Source organism: Mobula birostris, chromosome 8 (genome assembly GCF_030028105.1).
Source record: "Mobula birostris isolate sMobBir1 chromosome 8, sMobBir1.hap1, whole genome shotgun sequence".
Classification (NCBI taxonomy): domain Eukaryota; kingdom Metazoa; phylum Chordata; class Chondrichthyes; order Myliobatiformes; family Myliobatidae; genus Mobula; species Mobula birostris.
This window is the reverse complement of record NC_092377.1, coordinates 2374057-2389641: the sequence shown is the minus strand read 5'-3', so window position 1 is coordinate 2389641 and position 15585 is coordinate 2374057. Positions and strand designations below refer to the sequence as shown.

At 47.6% G+C, this 15585-nt stretch overlaps 1 protein-coding gene across 1 annotated transcript in view; it reads left to right on the top strand.

Annotated features, from left to right (window-relative positions):
• Positions 1–10091: 10091 nt before the first annotated feature.
• The window catches only part of LOC140201096 (uncharacterized), a 59674-nt gene continuing 54180 nt past the window's right edge, over positions 10092–15585 (top strand). The window contains exon 1 of the mRNA XM_072264693.1: positions 10092–10380. The gene's annotated coding sequence lies outside the window, so the exon portion shown is untranslated. The remainder of the gene's footprint in view (positions 10381–15585) is intronic.

Here is a 15585-nt window from a genome sequence, read left to right as displayed (position 1 = left end):
AGCAAGACAGTGGATTTGTCTACATGGACTTCAGCAAGGCCCTTGCCAAGGTCCTGCATGGGAGGCTGGTCAGCGAGGTTCAGTTGCCCGGCAGGTTGTAAATCGGATAGGATATTGGCCTTGTGGAATTAGCCAGAGACTGGAGGCCCGTGACAATTGGAGCGCAGGGATCAGTGCACAGTCCGTTGTTGTTTGTCATCTACAGGAGAGAAGGGGGAGGAGGGTGACGTGGAGGGGGAAGGATTTGGAAGGGAGAAGGGGAGGTTGAAGATATGGAGGGGGAGGATATGGGAGGGTGAAGATGTGGAAAGGTGAGGGGAAGATTTGAAAGGGGGAAGTGGAGTGTTTGGAGGGGGTAGGGGGGAGGCTGTGGAGGTAGAAGATGAGGAAGGACAGGATGAGGGGGGAGTGGGGAAGGGGAGAACGTGGAGTGGGGAGAGGGGAATGTAAGGAGGGGAGGGTGTGGATGTGGAGGGGAATATGTGGGGTGGGGAGGGAGAGGATGTGGAGGGGGAGAACTTGGTGGGGTAGGTGTGTGAGGAGGGGAGGACATGGAGGGGAGGGTGTGGTGGGGAGAGGATGCGGAGGGCAGGATGTAAAGTGGAAGGGGAAGGGGAGGAGGAGTTGGAGGATTGGATGTGGAGGGAGGAGGATGTGGAAGAGGAAGGGAGGAGAATTTGAAAGGGGACGGGGTGGATTGGAGGGTGGCAGATGTAGAGGGGATAACAGGGAGGTGGAGGAGGGATGGGAGGTTGGTGGATCTGGAGTGGGGATAGCAGTGGGGTGGAGGATGTGGAGGAGGGACGGGGAGGTTGGAGGATCTGGATTGGAGTGGGGAGGATATGGAGGGGAGGAAGTGGAGGGAAGGATGTGGAAGGGAGGATGTGGAGGGGGTAGATGAAGAGGAGGTGGATATTGGGTGAAAAGGAGGGATGATGGGGAGGGGAGGATATGGATTGGAGGATGAGGAGGAGGTGGATAGAGGGGGATGTGGAGGGAGAGGAGGTGGAGGGGAAGAGGTGAAGGTGGAGAATGTGGAGGGAGGATGTTGAGGGAATCAGTAGAGTGGAGGATGGAGAGGGGCAGGATGTGGAAGGAGGACGTGGAGGGGGTGGATGTGTAGGGGAGGATGTGGAGGGGTAGATGGAGGGGGAAGATGTGGGAGGATGTGGAGGAGTGGATGGGTAGGGGAAGATGTGGAGGGGGTGAATGGTGTGCAAGGATGTGGAGGGGAGGATTTCGAAGGGGTGGATGGAGGGCGAAGATGTGGAGGGGAAGACATTGAGGGGGTGGAGGGAGGAGGTGGATGCATGGGGAGGATGTCTAGGGGAGGATGTGTAGGGAGGATGTGGACAGGAGGATATGGAGGGCGATAGGGGAGGGAGGCAAGGTGGAGGATGTGGAGGCAAGTAGTGGGTGTATGTGGAAGGGGAGCAGGAGGACGTGAGGACAGGAGGGTGGAGGGTGTGGAAGGGTAGGGGGAGTATGTGGATGGAGGAGGATGTGGAAGGGAATGTCGTGGGTGTGGGGTGTATATGGAGGGGAATGGAGAGTGGAGGGGGTTAGGAGGATGTGGGAAGGGGTAGGGGTGAAGGGGGAGGTTGTATGTGGAGGGGGTGTGAAAGTAGAGCGTGAAAGGAGGATATGGAAGGGGCAGGGTCAAGGGGGAAGTGTGTATGTGGAAGGTGTGGAGAGGTAAGGAGGAGGACGTGGAGGGGGTAGGGTAAGGAGGGGTTGAAATGTGGAGTGGGTAGGGTGAAGATGTAAGGTGGGAATGGATAGAATGTGAAGGTGGAGGGGTAGGATGTTGAGGGGAGGGTTGTGGGTGGAGGGGAGTGGGGGCGGATGAGGACATGGCTGGGTGAAGTATATGGATCTGGAGAGGTGATGTGGGAGTGGGGAAGTTGGAGGGTTGAGGGACAGGGTGATGGAGAGTTCATAGTATATGAATTCTGCAGAATTGAGTTTATATGTGTATGTTCTTCTTTCATCATTGTTCTGTGTGTTATTTGTGCCGTATATGACTGTTGGTATTGTGTTTTGCCTCTTGGCTCTGCCTCAATGCTGTCTCCTTGGGAACACACACAAAATGCCTGAGGAACTCACCTGGTCAGGCAGCATCTGTGGAGAGGAATACGAAGTCGATGTTTCCAGGCCAAGACCCCTCATCAGGCCCGAAAGTAAATGGGAAGCCTCCAGAATAAAGAGGTGGGGGTGGTGAAGGAGGTTAGCTAGAAGGTGATAGGTGAAGCCTGGTGATGGGAAAGGCCAAGGGGTGTAGAAGAAGGAATCTGTTAGGAGAGGGGAGTGGACAATAGGAGAAAGGGAAGGAGGAAGGGATTTATGGGGTAGTGATAGGCAGGTGAGAAGAGGTAAGAGGCCAGAGTTGGGTATAGAGGAAGAGGGGAGGGTGAGGGATAGTGGTATTGAATGCCGAGGTGTTCTGGCTGCATGGCCAAGTATGGGAACACCAATGGAAGGAGGAGGGGACCTGGGGGTGGTGGTAGGCAGGTTAGAAGAGGTAAGAGGCCAGGGTGAAGAATAGAAGAAAAGGGGAGGGGGATTGATTCTCTTGTGTTTCTTGAATTTACTGTGATTTCTCGCAAGAAAATGAATCTCAGGGTTGACATTTATCAACTTCAAAAATAAATTTACTTTGAACTTTGAAATTGTTCTTAATTTGATTACTTTTTGCTTTTTATTTTCTTTCCGTTAACAATAAAGTGCAAGAAGTTTGTTACCTAACAGTCAGGAGATTTCAATGTTCTTAGCACTACTGTGGTTGCAGAGACACAGATGTGAAAGGGAAGGTGGAGGAAGGCTTTCTGGAAGAAAACTATGTTGTGTGCTTGAGTAATGTCCAGTAGGTGGCGGTAATGCACCTTAATTGGACTGCCAACCACCATTGAACAGAAGGAAAACAAGGGAAAATCGTTGTTTGCTCATACAAATCAGACAGGCTCAATCCAGTTGCTCCTAGCCTGCAGTTACCTTGTTGCCTTATCGTGTTAAGTATCTATTCTCTCTTGTTTTCTGGCTCCTCATGGGCCACAAAATATCGTTTACTGCTAAATCATCTCTGTTGCTCTACTTTCAGGTGAAGCCTCCTTTCCAGTTCCTGACATGAGGAGAGAGAAGAAGAAATAAGAATGTGAGCTAGACAATAATGTCAAAGCGGATACCAAAAGACTTTTTTTTTGTGGTGTGCCTTGGCGCCAAAAAGCAGAAGAAAGGAGACCACCGTTCTGTTAGTCTGACCTCAGAGGTTGGGAAGGTGTTGGAGTCCATTATTAAGGATGAGGTCTCGGGGTACTTGGAGGCACATGATAGAATACTCCAAAGTCAGCATGGTCTCCTTAAGGGGAAATCTTGCCTGACAAATCTGTTGGAATTCTTTGAGGATATAACAGATATCGGAGGATGTTGTGCACTTGGAAGTTCAGAAGGCCTTTGACAAGGTGCCACACGTGAGGCTGATAAACAAAATAAGAACCCATGGTATAACAGGAAAGATAGAAGATTGGCTAACTGGCCTGAAGCAAAGGGTGGGTATAAAGGGGGGTTTTCTGGTTCGCTGTTGGTGGCTAGTAGTGTCCCACAGGAGTCTGTATTGGGACTATTTCTTTTTAAATTATACGTCAATGATTTGGATGACAGAATTGATGGCTTGTGGCCAAGTTTGTGGACGGTATGAAAATAGGTGTAGGGACAGGTAGTTTTGAGGAGGTACAGAGGCCACAGAAGTACTTAGACAGATTAGGAGAATAGACAAAAAAATGGCAGATGGAATAGTGTCAGAAAGAGTATGGTCATGCACTTTGGGAGAAGAAATAAAACCATATATTTCTAAATGGGGGAAAAAAAATCAGAAATCAGAAGTGGAAAGGATTTGAGAGTCCTCATTCAGGATTTCCTAAAAGTTAACATTCATTTTGACAGGGTGAGCTAGCACTACACTGGGGGGGGGGGGGGGGTGTTAATAGAACATAGAATAGTACAGCACAGTACAGGCCCTTCGGCCCACAATGTTGTGCCGACCCTCAAACCCTGCCTCCCATATAAGCCCCCACCTTAGATTCCTCCATATACCTGTCTAGTAGTCTCTTAAACTTCACTAGTGTATCTGCCTCCACCACTGACTCAGGCAGTGCATCCCACGCACCAACCACTCTCAGTAAAAAACCTTCCTCTAATATCCCCCTTGAACTTCCCACCCCTTACCTTAAAGCCATGTCCTTCTTGTACTGAGCAGTGGTGCCCTGGGGAAGAGGCGCTGGCTATCCACTCTATCTATTCCTCTTATTATCTTGTACACCTCTATCATGTCTCCTCTCATCCTCCTTCTCTCCAAAGAGTAAAGCCCTAGCTCCCTTAATCTGTGATCATAATGCATACTTTCTAAACCAGGCAGCATCCTGGTAAATCTCCTCTGTACCCTTTCCAATGCTTCCACATATTTCCTATAGTGAGGTGACCAGAACTGGACACAATACTCCAAGTGTGGCCTAACCAGAGTTTTATAGAGTTGCATCATTACATCACGACTCTTAAACTCTATCCCTCGACTTATGAAAGCTAACACCCCATAAGCTTTCTAAACTACCCTATCCACCTGTGAGGCAACTTTCAGGGATCTGTGGACATGTACCCCCAGACCCCTCTGCTCCTCCACACTACCACTTACTTTGTACTCTGCCTTGGAGTTTGTCCTTCCAAAGTGTACCACCTCACACTTCTCCGGGTTGAACTCCATCTGCCACTTCTCAGCCCACTTCTGCATCCTATCAATATCTCTCTGCAATCTTTGACAATCCTGTACACTATCTACAACACCACCAACCTTTGTGTCGTCTGCAAGCTTGCCAACCCACCCTTCTAACCCCTCATCCAGGTCATTAATAAAAATCACGAAAAGTAGAGGTCCCAGAACAGATCCTTGTGGGACACCACTAGTCACAATCCTCCAATCTAAATGTACTCCCTCCACTACCACCCTCTGCAGGCAAGCCAATTCTGAATCCACCTGGCCAAACTTCCCTGGATCCCATGCCTTCTAACTTTCTGAATAAGCCTACCGTGTGGAACCTTGTCAAATGCCTTACTAAAATCCATATAGATCACATCCACTGCACTACCCTCATCTATATGCCCGGTCACCTCCTCAAAGAACTCTATCAGGCTTGTTAGACACGATCTGCCCTTCACAAAGCCATGCTGACTGTCCCTGATCAGACCATGATTCTCTAAATGCCTATAGATCCTATCTCTAAGAATCTTTTCCAACAGCTTTCCCACCACTGGTCTATAATTACCCGGACTATCCCTACTACCTTTTTTGAACAAGGGGACAACATTCGCCTCCCTCCAATCCTCTGGTACCATTCCCGTGGACAACGAGGACATAAAGATCCTAGCCAGGGGCTCAGCAATCTCTTCTCTCGCCTCGTGGAGCAGCCCGAGGAATATTCCGTCAGGCCCTGGGAACTTATCTGTCCTAATGTATTTTAACAACTCCAACACCACCTCGCCCTTAATATCAACATGCTCCAGAACATCAACCTCACTCATATTGTCCTCACCATCATCAAATTCCCTCTCATTGGTGAATACCGAAGAGAAGTATTCAATGAGGACCTTGCTCACATCCACAGCCTCCAGGCACATCTTCCCACCTTTATCTCTAATCGGTCCTACCTTCACTCCTGTCATCCTCTTTTTCTTCACATAATTGAAGAATGCCTTGGGGTTTTCCTTTACCCTACTCGCCAAGGCCTTCTCATGCCCCCTTCTTGCTCTTCTCAGCCCCTTCTTAATCTCCTTTCTTGCTTCCCTATATTCCTCAATAGACCCAGCTGATCTTTGCTTCCTAAACCTCATGTATGCTGCCTTCTTCCTCCTGACTAGATTTTCCACCTCACTTGTCACCCATGGTTCCTTCACCACACCATTCTTTATCTTCCTCACCGGGACAAATTTATCCCTTACATCCCGCAAGAGATCTCTAAACATCGACCACATGTCCATAGTACATTTCCCTGCAAAAACATCATCCCAATTCACACCCGCAAGTTCTAGCCTTATAGCCTCATAATTTGCCTTTCCCCAATTAAAAATTTTCTTGTCCTCTTTGATTCTATCCTTTTCCATGATAATTATAAAGACCAGGGAGCGGTGGTCACTGTCCCCCAGATGCTCACCCACTGAGAGATCTGTGACCTGACCCGGTTCGTTACCTAATACTAGATTTAGTATGGCATTCCCCCTAGTCCGCCTGTCAACATACTGCGACAGGAATCCATCCTGGACACACTTAACAAACTCTGCCCCATCTAAACCCTTGGAACTAATCATGTGCCAATCAATATTAGGGAAGTTAAAGTCACTCATGATAAACTAGAGTTGCAGGGGGATGGGAACCTGAGTGCCAGAACAGTTAGTTGGAGACAGACGTTGTTAAGACCTCAGACAAAGTCAGGAATCAAAAGGTTGAGCAGAGAGTGATTAGTGTCCTGAACTGCATACACTTCAATGCAAGAAGTATTGTAGGAAAGTCGGATGAGCTCAGGCCATGAATCTTCACCTGGAATTATGATACTGTGGCCATTAATGAAGCTTGGTTGCAGGACTGATAGCTCAATATTCTGGGGTTCCGTTGTTTTTGGCATGACAGAGCGGGAGGGGTGCTGTTGCTAGTTAGGGAAAATGTCACAGCAGGGCTCAGCAAGGACAGACTGGAGAACACAACTAGTGAGGCATTATGGGTGGAACTAAGGAATAAGAAAGTTATGACCATGTTAATGGGTCTGTATTATAGACCACCTAATAGTCCAGGGGATTTAGAAGAACATATTTGCAGAGTGATTTGCAGACTGCTGCAACAAATTTGCAGACGGTTGTGAGTGACATTAGGTTTTTACAGTAGGTAACACATTGACTAGGACTCACATACTATGAAAGGACTAGATGGGATAGCATTTGTCAAATGTGTTCAGGAAAGTTTCCTTAATCAATATATAGAAATCCCAATGAGAGAGTGTGCAATACTTGATCTGCTATTAGGGAATGAGAGAGAGCAGGAGAAAAAAGTTACTGCAGGGTGATACTTTGCATCTAGTGATCATAAAGCCATCATTTTCAAGGTAATTATGGAAAATGATAGGTCTGGTCCTTGGGCTGAGAGTCTAACTTGGAGAAAGGCCAATTTTGATGGTATCAGAAAGGATCTGGCAAGTGTGGATTGGGACAGGCTGTTTTCTGGCAAAGGTGTACTTGGTAAGTGGGAGGCCTTCAAAAGTGAAATTCTGCGAGTACAAAGCTTGTATGTTCCTGTCAGAATAAAAGGTAAGGATAATATTTTTAGGGAACCTTGGTTTTTGAGAGATATTGAGGACCTGGTTATGAAAAAAATGAGGTTCATAGCAGGTGTTGGCAGGCAGGAACAAATGAGATATTTGGAGAGTATGGGGTCAAGGAGTTGGACCTGGAGTTGGATGTATTTAGGATTATTCTGGAAACTGAAGATATTATAGATGAGACTTTCGAAGGTGGTCACACCCAGAGTACAGGCTTCAGACAGCAGAAGTAAGGGAATTAAGAGGTCAGTGCAGGGTCCTTCAGTGGCCATTCCCGTCAGCTACAAGTGCACCCTTTGGATAGTGCTGCTGGGTGGGATGAGCCGACAGGTCACAGCAGGAGCTGGCAGACTGGAAGCACCGTTGCATGGATCAGCACATGTGTACTTTTCACAAATACAACAAAGTGAGGCACTTTATGTTTAAGAAAAACCATAACACATTTTTATTGAACTCCAAAACCTGAGCACAAAGCACACTAAAAAACCCTTTATGATTACGTCATCACATCAGAGCAGCCTCTTAAAATGAATCCCAACCTTTCCATCCACCTATTACATTACCCTACACAGCAACCCCACCCCGCTGCCCCCCAGAATTCAGTAAAACCGGCACTGTGAGCCTCTGTGGAGCTCGGACGAGCCATCCGGCTCACGTCCTGTGTTCCACGGGTGGAGGATCAGCAGGGGGTGTCTGACTCGTCCAGAGGTGTGCTGACACGCTCTTGGTCACGTTGTGGCACCAGGGGCATGGTAGTGGAATCCTCCAAATCTTGGTGGGCTGGTTGAAGGCAATTTGCCAAAATACATTCAGGTTTGCCCCTCTTATCTATGCTAAAAGTCTCTTCTTGCTGTTCCAAAATGTGGAATGGACCATTGTAAGGGACCTGTGATGATGTTGGTGGGCGACATGGCAGACGAAAACAGACGAGACAGAATGTAGGGCAACAGGAAGCCAAGAGTGCTGTACACCACGATGGGAGGGAGGAGGAGCTGGAAATGAATTGAATTTACTGAAGAGGGTGGAACGCTGCTGAGAGGCAACTAGGCAGTTGTGGCATCAGGAGTAAAATCACCTGGCACTCATACTGGCTGCCTGTATACCAACTCAGCCACAGATGACTACAGGCCCTCTTCCAGAGCTGTTTTGAGCCCCAGCAGAACCCACAGCAGACAATTGTGCTAACACTCATCCATCAGGGAAGCTCTCAGAGCAGCCCTTAGGGAGCGGAGAATTCACGTGCATAGCCTATTAGACAGCAGGTGATACGCCGTGGTGTGATGTAGCCTAGTGCCTCTGGCCTTTTGCAACCCGGAGGTCTGACATGAACACTTGGGAGTATTGTGTCCATTTCTGGTCACCTCACTATAGGAAGGATGTGGAAGCATTGGAAAGGGTACAAAGGAGATTTACCAGGATGCTGCCTGGTTTAGAAAGTATGCATTATGATCACAGATTAAGGGAGCTAGGGCTTTACTCTTTGGAGAGAAGGAGGATGAGAGGAGACATGATAGAGGTGTACAAGATAATAAGAGGAATAGATAGAGTGGATAGCCAGCACCTCTTCCCCAGGGCACCACTGCTCAATACAAGAGGACATGGCTTTAAGGTAAGGGGTGGGAAGTTCAAGGGGGATATTAGAGGAAGGTTTTTTACTCAGAGTGGTTGGTGCGTGGAATGCACTGCCTGAGTCAGTGATGGAGGCAGATACACTAGTGAAGTTTAAGAGACTACTAGACAGGTATATGGAGGAATTTAAGGTGGGGGCTTATATGGGAGGCAGGGTTTGAGGGTCGGAACAACATTGTGGGACGAAGGGCCTGTACTGTGCTGTACTATTCTATGTCCTATGTTCTATGAACTGGGGACTGTGCTCAGAGGAAATATTAGGTGGGGTGCCAAACCCAGCAAGCCAGGTGCTGATGAACACCCGAGCCACGTCTGTGGCTGTCGTCGATGCTAGAGGTATGATCCCCTGCCACCTAGTAGTACAGTGCACCATGGTAAGGACGTGCATGAAACCATGGGAGGGGGAAGAGGACCAAAAACGTCCACATCAAAATGGTCACATCATCACTCAGAAACCTCAAGAGGTGCCAGTGGTGCCTGGACATAAGACTTTAAGACTTAGGAGCAGAATTAGGCCATTTGGTCCATCTAGTCTACTCTGCCATTCATTTGTGGCTGATCCTTTTTTTCCTCCTTAGCACCATCTGACGTTTACTTTTTGCCTGCTGGCAAACCACACCGGCTGCAGTTCCATCACAGGCCCTTTCTAAGACTATGCCGCAGAAAATTTACTGTAACCAGTAAAAAAAAACTCCAGCCTGAGTTGTTTTTTCCCCTTGTTATGTTGTATATCGGTTATGAATTCAGATACATCGGCCAGGTAGTGTTGCTGCCATGCAGACTAAGGGTCTGATATTTTGGTCATCATGTGCACGAGGTTTGTGGTAATGAAACGCTGTGAAATGGCGAACCTCCAGAAGAAATAAAAGGGTTGACTGTTTTCTAAATGAAGAGAAAATACAAAAAAACGGAGACGCAAAAGGATTTTGGAATCCTTGTGCAGGACTCCCTAAAGGTTAATTTGCAACATGAGTCTGTGGTGAGGAAAGCAAATGAAATGTTAGTATTCATTTCAAGGGGCAAGAATATAAAAGCAACAACGTAATGTTGAGACTTTATAAAGCACTGGTGAGGCCTCGCAGTATTGACAGCAGTTTATCTTAGAAAGAATGAGTTAAAGCTGGAAAGGGTTCAATGGAAGTTCACAAAAATGATACCAGGATTCTGCGGGGCTGATCAGCGACAGCAGCTGAGCTGGACAAAAGAGTACTTCTCGAGGTCAGAGTTGGTGATTTCAAACAAGAACTTTGTGGGTGTTAGTCCATTGTGCGGGGCCTATCAGTGGCGGCAACTGAGCTCAAATAACTAAATAAAAGCACAGAAGGGACAGGCGGAGCGGCCAGTGGCGAGAGTAGAAGCGACAGGCGTTTGATCATTCAGGCTTCGGCAAAGTAAGTGGGTAAGTGGACTCAGTTTATGGTTTTTCTTTGCATTTTTAGAAACATAGAAATATAGAAAACCTACAGCACAATACAGGCCCTTTGACCCACAAAGCTGTGCTGAACATGTCCTTACCTTACAACTACCTAAGCTTACCCATACCCCTCTATTTTTCAAGCTCCATCCAGGAGTCTCTTAAAAGGCGCTGTCTTTTCCGCCCCCACCGTCGTTGGCAGCCCATTCCACGCACTCACCACTCCCTGCGTAAAAAATGTACCCCTGTCATTTACTCTGTACCTACTTCCAAGCACCTTAAAACTATACCCTGTCGTGTTTTCCATTTCAGCCCTGGAAAAAAGCCTCTGACTATCCACATGATCAATGCCTCTCATCAACTTGTACACCTCTATCAGGTCACCTCTCAGCCTCCGTCGCTCCAAGGAGAAAAGGCCGAGTTCACTCAACCTATTCTCATAAGGCATGCTCCCCAATCTAGGCAACATCATTGTAAATCTCCTCTGCACCCTTTCTATGGTTTCCATGTCCTTCCTGTAGTGAGGCGAACAGAATTGAGCACAGTACTCCAAGTGGGGTCTGACCAGGGTCATATATAGCTGCAACATTACCTCTCTGCTCTTAAACTAAATCCTACGATTCATTAAGACCAATGCACCTTATGACTTCTTAACCACAGAATCAACCTTTGTAGCAGCTTTGAGTGTCCTATGGACTTGGACCCCAAGATTCCTCTGATCCTCCACACTGCCAAGAGTCTTGCCATTAATGCTATGTTCTGCTATCATATTTGACCTACCAAAATGAACCACCTCAGACTTATCTGGATTGAACTCCACCTGCCACTTCTCAGCCCAGTTTTGCATCCTATCAATGTCCTGCTGTAACCTCTGACAGCCCTCCATACTATCCACAACACCCCCAAGCTTTGTCTAATCAGCAAAGTTACTAACCCAACCTTCCTCTTCCTCATCCCTGAGGCACACCACTGGTCACCAGCCTCCTTGCAGAATATGACCCATCTACAACCACTCTTTGCCTCTGTGGTCAAGCCAGTTCTGGATCTACAAAGCAATGTCCCCTTGGATCCCATCCCTCCTTACTTTCATAGTCATAGTCATACTTTACTGATCCTGGGGGAAATTGGTTTTCATTACAGTTGCACCATAAATAATAAATAGTAATAGAACCATAAATAGTTAAATAGTAGCATGTAAATTATGCCAGTAAATTATGAACTAAGTCCAGGACCAGCCTATTGGCTCAGGGTGTCTGACCCTCCAAGGGAGGAGTTGTAAAGTTTGATGGCCACAGGCAGGAATGACCTCCCATGACGCTCTGTGCTGCATCTCGGCAGAACGAGTCTCTGGCTGAATGTACTCCTGTGCCCACCCAGCACGTTATGTAGTGGATGGGAAACTGACCAAGATGGCATGCAACCCAGACAGCATCCTCCCTTCAGACAGCACCTTCTCAATAAGCCTTGCATGGGGTACTTTGTCAAATGCCTTGCTGAAATCCATATACACTACATCTACTGCTCTACTTTCATCAATGTGTTTAGTCGCATCCTCAAAAAATTCAATCAGGATCATCAGGCACAACCTGCCATTGACAAAGCCATGCTGACTATTCCTAAGCATATTATGCCTCTCCAAATGCTCATAAATCCTGCCTCTCAGGACCTTCTCCATCAACTTACCAACCACTGAAGTAAGACTCACTGGCCTATAATTTCTTGGGCTATCCCTACTCCCTTTCTTGAATAAGGGAACAGCACCCACAACCCTCCAAACCTCCGGAACCTCTCCCGTCCTCATTGATGATGCAAAGATCAGCAATCTCCTCCCTCGATTCCCACAGTAGCCTGGGGTACATCTCATCTGGTCCCGGTGACTTATCCAACTTGATGCTTTCCAAAAGCTCCAGCACATCCTCTTTCTTAATGCCTATATGCTCAAGCTTTTCAGTCCGCTGTAAGTCATCCCTACAATCGACAAGGTAAAGATAGAGATCTAGAAGATTATAAGGCTAGCAGGAAGGAGCTTAAGAATGAAATTAGGAGAGCCAGAAGGGGCCATGAGAAGGCCTTGGTGGACACGATTAAGGAATACCTCAAGGCATTCTACAAGTATGTGAAGAGCAAGAGGATAAGACATGAGTGTGACAATGGAAAAGTGTGTAGTGTTTTGAACCTTTCAAAGGCTCTTCTTTTCTTCTTGACTAGATTTACAGCAGCCTTTTTACACCATTGTTCCTGTACCCTACCATCCTTTCCCTGTTGCATTGGAACATATCTACGTGGAACCCCACGCAAATATCCCCTGAACATTTACCACATTTCTTCTGTATGTTTCCCTGAGAATATCTGTTTCCAATTTATGGTTCCAAGTTCCTGCCTGATAGCCTCATAGTTCCCCTTATTCCAATTGAATGTTTCCCTAACTTGTCTGTTCCTATCCCTCTCCAATGCTATGGTAAAGGAGATAGAATTGTGATCACTATCTCCAAAATACTCTCCCACTGAGGGACCCGACATTGACCAGGTTCATTTCCCAATACCAGATCCTGCCCCTGCACCATCCAAATCTCTGTAATGGCCACAACGTCACTGCTCCAAGTGCTGATCCATGTTCTAAACTTATCTGCTTTATTCATAATACTCCTCGCATTAAAATAGACACATCTCAAACCATCGGTCTGAGTGCGTCCCTTCTCTATCACCTGCCTATCCTCCCTCTCACACTGTCTCCAAGCTTTCTCTATTTGTGAGCCAACCTCCCTTTCCTCCGTCACTTGTTCAGTTCCCACCCCCTCAGCAATTCTAGTTTAAACTCTCCCCAGTAGACCTTGCAAACCTCCCTGCCAGGGTAAGCAACACACACAACACGCTGGAGGAACTCAGCAGGTCAGGCAGCATCCGTGGAAACAAACAGTCAACGTTTCAGGCCAAGACCCTTCGTCAGGACCCCAGCATCTGTACAGTGTTTTGTGTCCCCGCCAGGATATCGGTTCCCCTCGGATTCGTGCAACCGGTCCTTTTTGTACAGGTCACACCTTCCCCAGAAGAGGTCCCAATGATCCAGAAATCTGAATCCCTGCCCCCTGCTCCAATCCCTCAGCCACACATTTATCCTCCACCTCACTCTATTCCTATAGTCACTGTCACGTGACACAGGCAGTAAGCCCGAGATGACTACCTTTGAGGTCCTGCTTCTAATTCTCTCTAGTCTGTTTTCAGGACCTCCTCCCTTTTCCTACCTATATCATTGGTACAAATATGTACCACAACCTCTGGATGTTCTCCTTCCCACTTCAAGATATCGTTGATGCGATCAGAAACATCCCAGACCCTGGCACCTGGGAGGCAAGCTACCATCCATGTTTCTTTCCTGCGTCCACAGAATCACCTGTCTGACCCCCTAACTATAGAGTCCCCTATCCCTGCTGCCATCCACTTCCTTTCTCTACCCTTCTGAGCCACAGGGCCAGACTCTGTGCCAGAGGCGTGACCACTGTTACTTCCCCCAGGTAGGCCGTCTCCCCCAACAGTACTCAAACAGCAGTACTTATTGTTAAGGGGGACGGCCACAGGGGTACTCTCTAGTATCTGACTCTTGCCCTTCCCTCTCCTGACTGTTACCCAGTTATCTGTCTCCCCAGGCCCTGGGGTGACTTCCTGCCTATAGCTCCTCGCTATCACCTCCTCACTCTCCCTGACCAGACGAAGGTCATCGAGCTGCACCTCCAGTTCCTAAGGAGCTGCAGCTTGACGCACCTAGCGCAGATGTGGCCGTCCTGGAGGCTGGTAGTCTCCAGGACCTCGCACGTCTGACACCGAGCACAGAGAACCGGCCTCACACACATTCTTTCTGTCTGTATTCTAAACAGATAACATTCCTCGCCTAAGCACCGTTGAGCCAAAGCCTTCCTACTCTGTCTCCCTCTACTCTGACGCCTGCTCTGTCAAGCTGTCTTCTTTTTAATCTCTTCCTGCTGTTCTCACTGGCCGACCTCCACGTGCTTACGCAATCATGCCCCGTTCAAACCACTGAAGAAATTTTTTTGAGGAATAACGAGCATGTCAGTAGAGTAAGTATTTTGCTCTGGGTGTTGGATGTGGGAATCCTGGGAATCTTCCAGCCTCCCTGATGGCCACATCTGTGCCAGGTGCACGGAGATGCAGCTCCTGAGAGACCGTGTGAGGGATCTGGAGCAGCGGCGCAATGACTTGCAGCTTATTAGAGGAAGTGAGCAGGGGAGCATTTTCTTGGATGCAGAGAATGTGAGTGAGGTACTGAATGAGTACTTTGCTTCAGTATTTACCATGGAAAAGAATATGGAAGACCAGGAGATCAGTGTTGAGAGCATAAATATGTTAGGGAGATAGAGATCAAGGAGGAGGAAGTATTGGGCCACCTAAGGAGATTTAAGGTGGATAAATCCCCAGGGCCTGATGGAGGCAAGAGACAAGATTGCTGAGCCCTTGACCAGTATCTTCATGTCCTCCTTTGCCACAGTCGAGATCCTGGAGGACTGGTGAGTGCCTAATGTTGTAATTCTATTTTAGAAGGGAACAACGGAAAATCCTGGGAACTATAGACTGATGAGTCTTGTGTCAGTTGTAGGGTAATTGCTGGAGAAAATTCTCAGGGATAGGACATATGAGCATTTGGAAACCCATGATCTAATTAGGGAGAGCAGCATGGCTTTGTGCGGGGCAAGTCATGCCTTACCAACTTGAATAAGTTTCTTGACAAGGTGATGAGAGAAGCTGATGAGGGTTGGGCAGTAGACGTTGTCTACGTGGATTTTATTAAGATGTTTGACAAAGTCCCTCTTGGGAGGCTCATCCAGAGATTTAGATACATGGGATCAGTGGCTGGATTTAGAACTGGCTTGCACATAGAAGACAGAGGGAAGTGGTTGAAGGGATTTATTTGAGCTGAAGGTCTGTAATGAGTGGAGATCAGTGCAGAGACCTCTGAGCACCAACGGGAATTGACCATAAAACACACGCCTTCTCCCTTTGTCTTAACAGAATCTGCAGTTTGGTTCATTGTGAAAATCATAAATTCCTCTGGTCTGACTTTCACAACTGACAAATGTACAGGTAACCAAGCAAACAAGTGAGATCAGCCTGACCTGCAGTCTTGCCCTCAGAACGTCAATTTTATTTTCCAGCGATTGCACATTTGCCGTGTGGAGG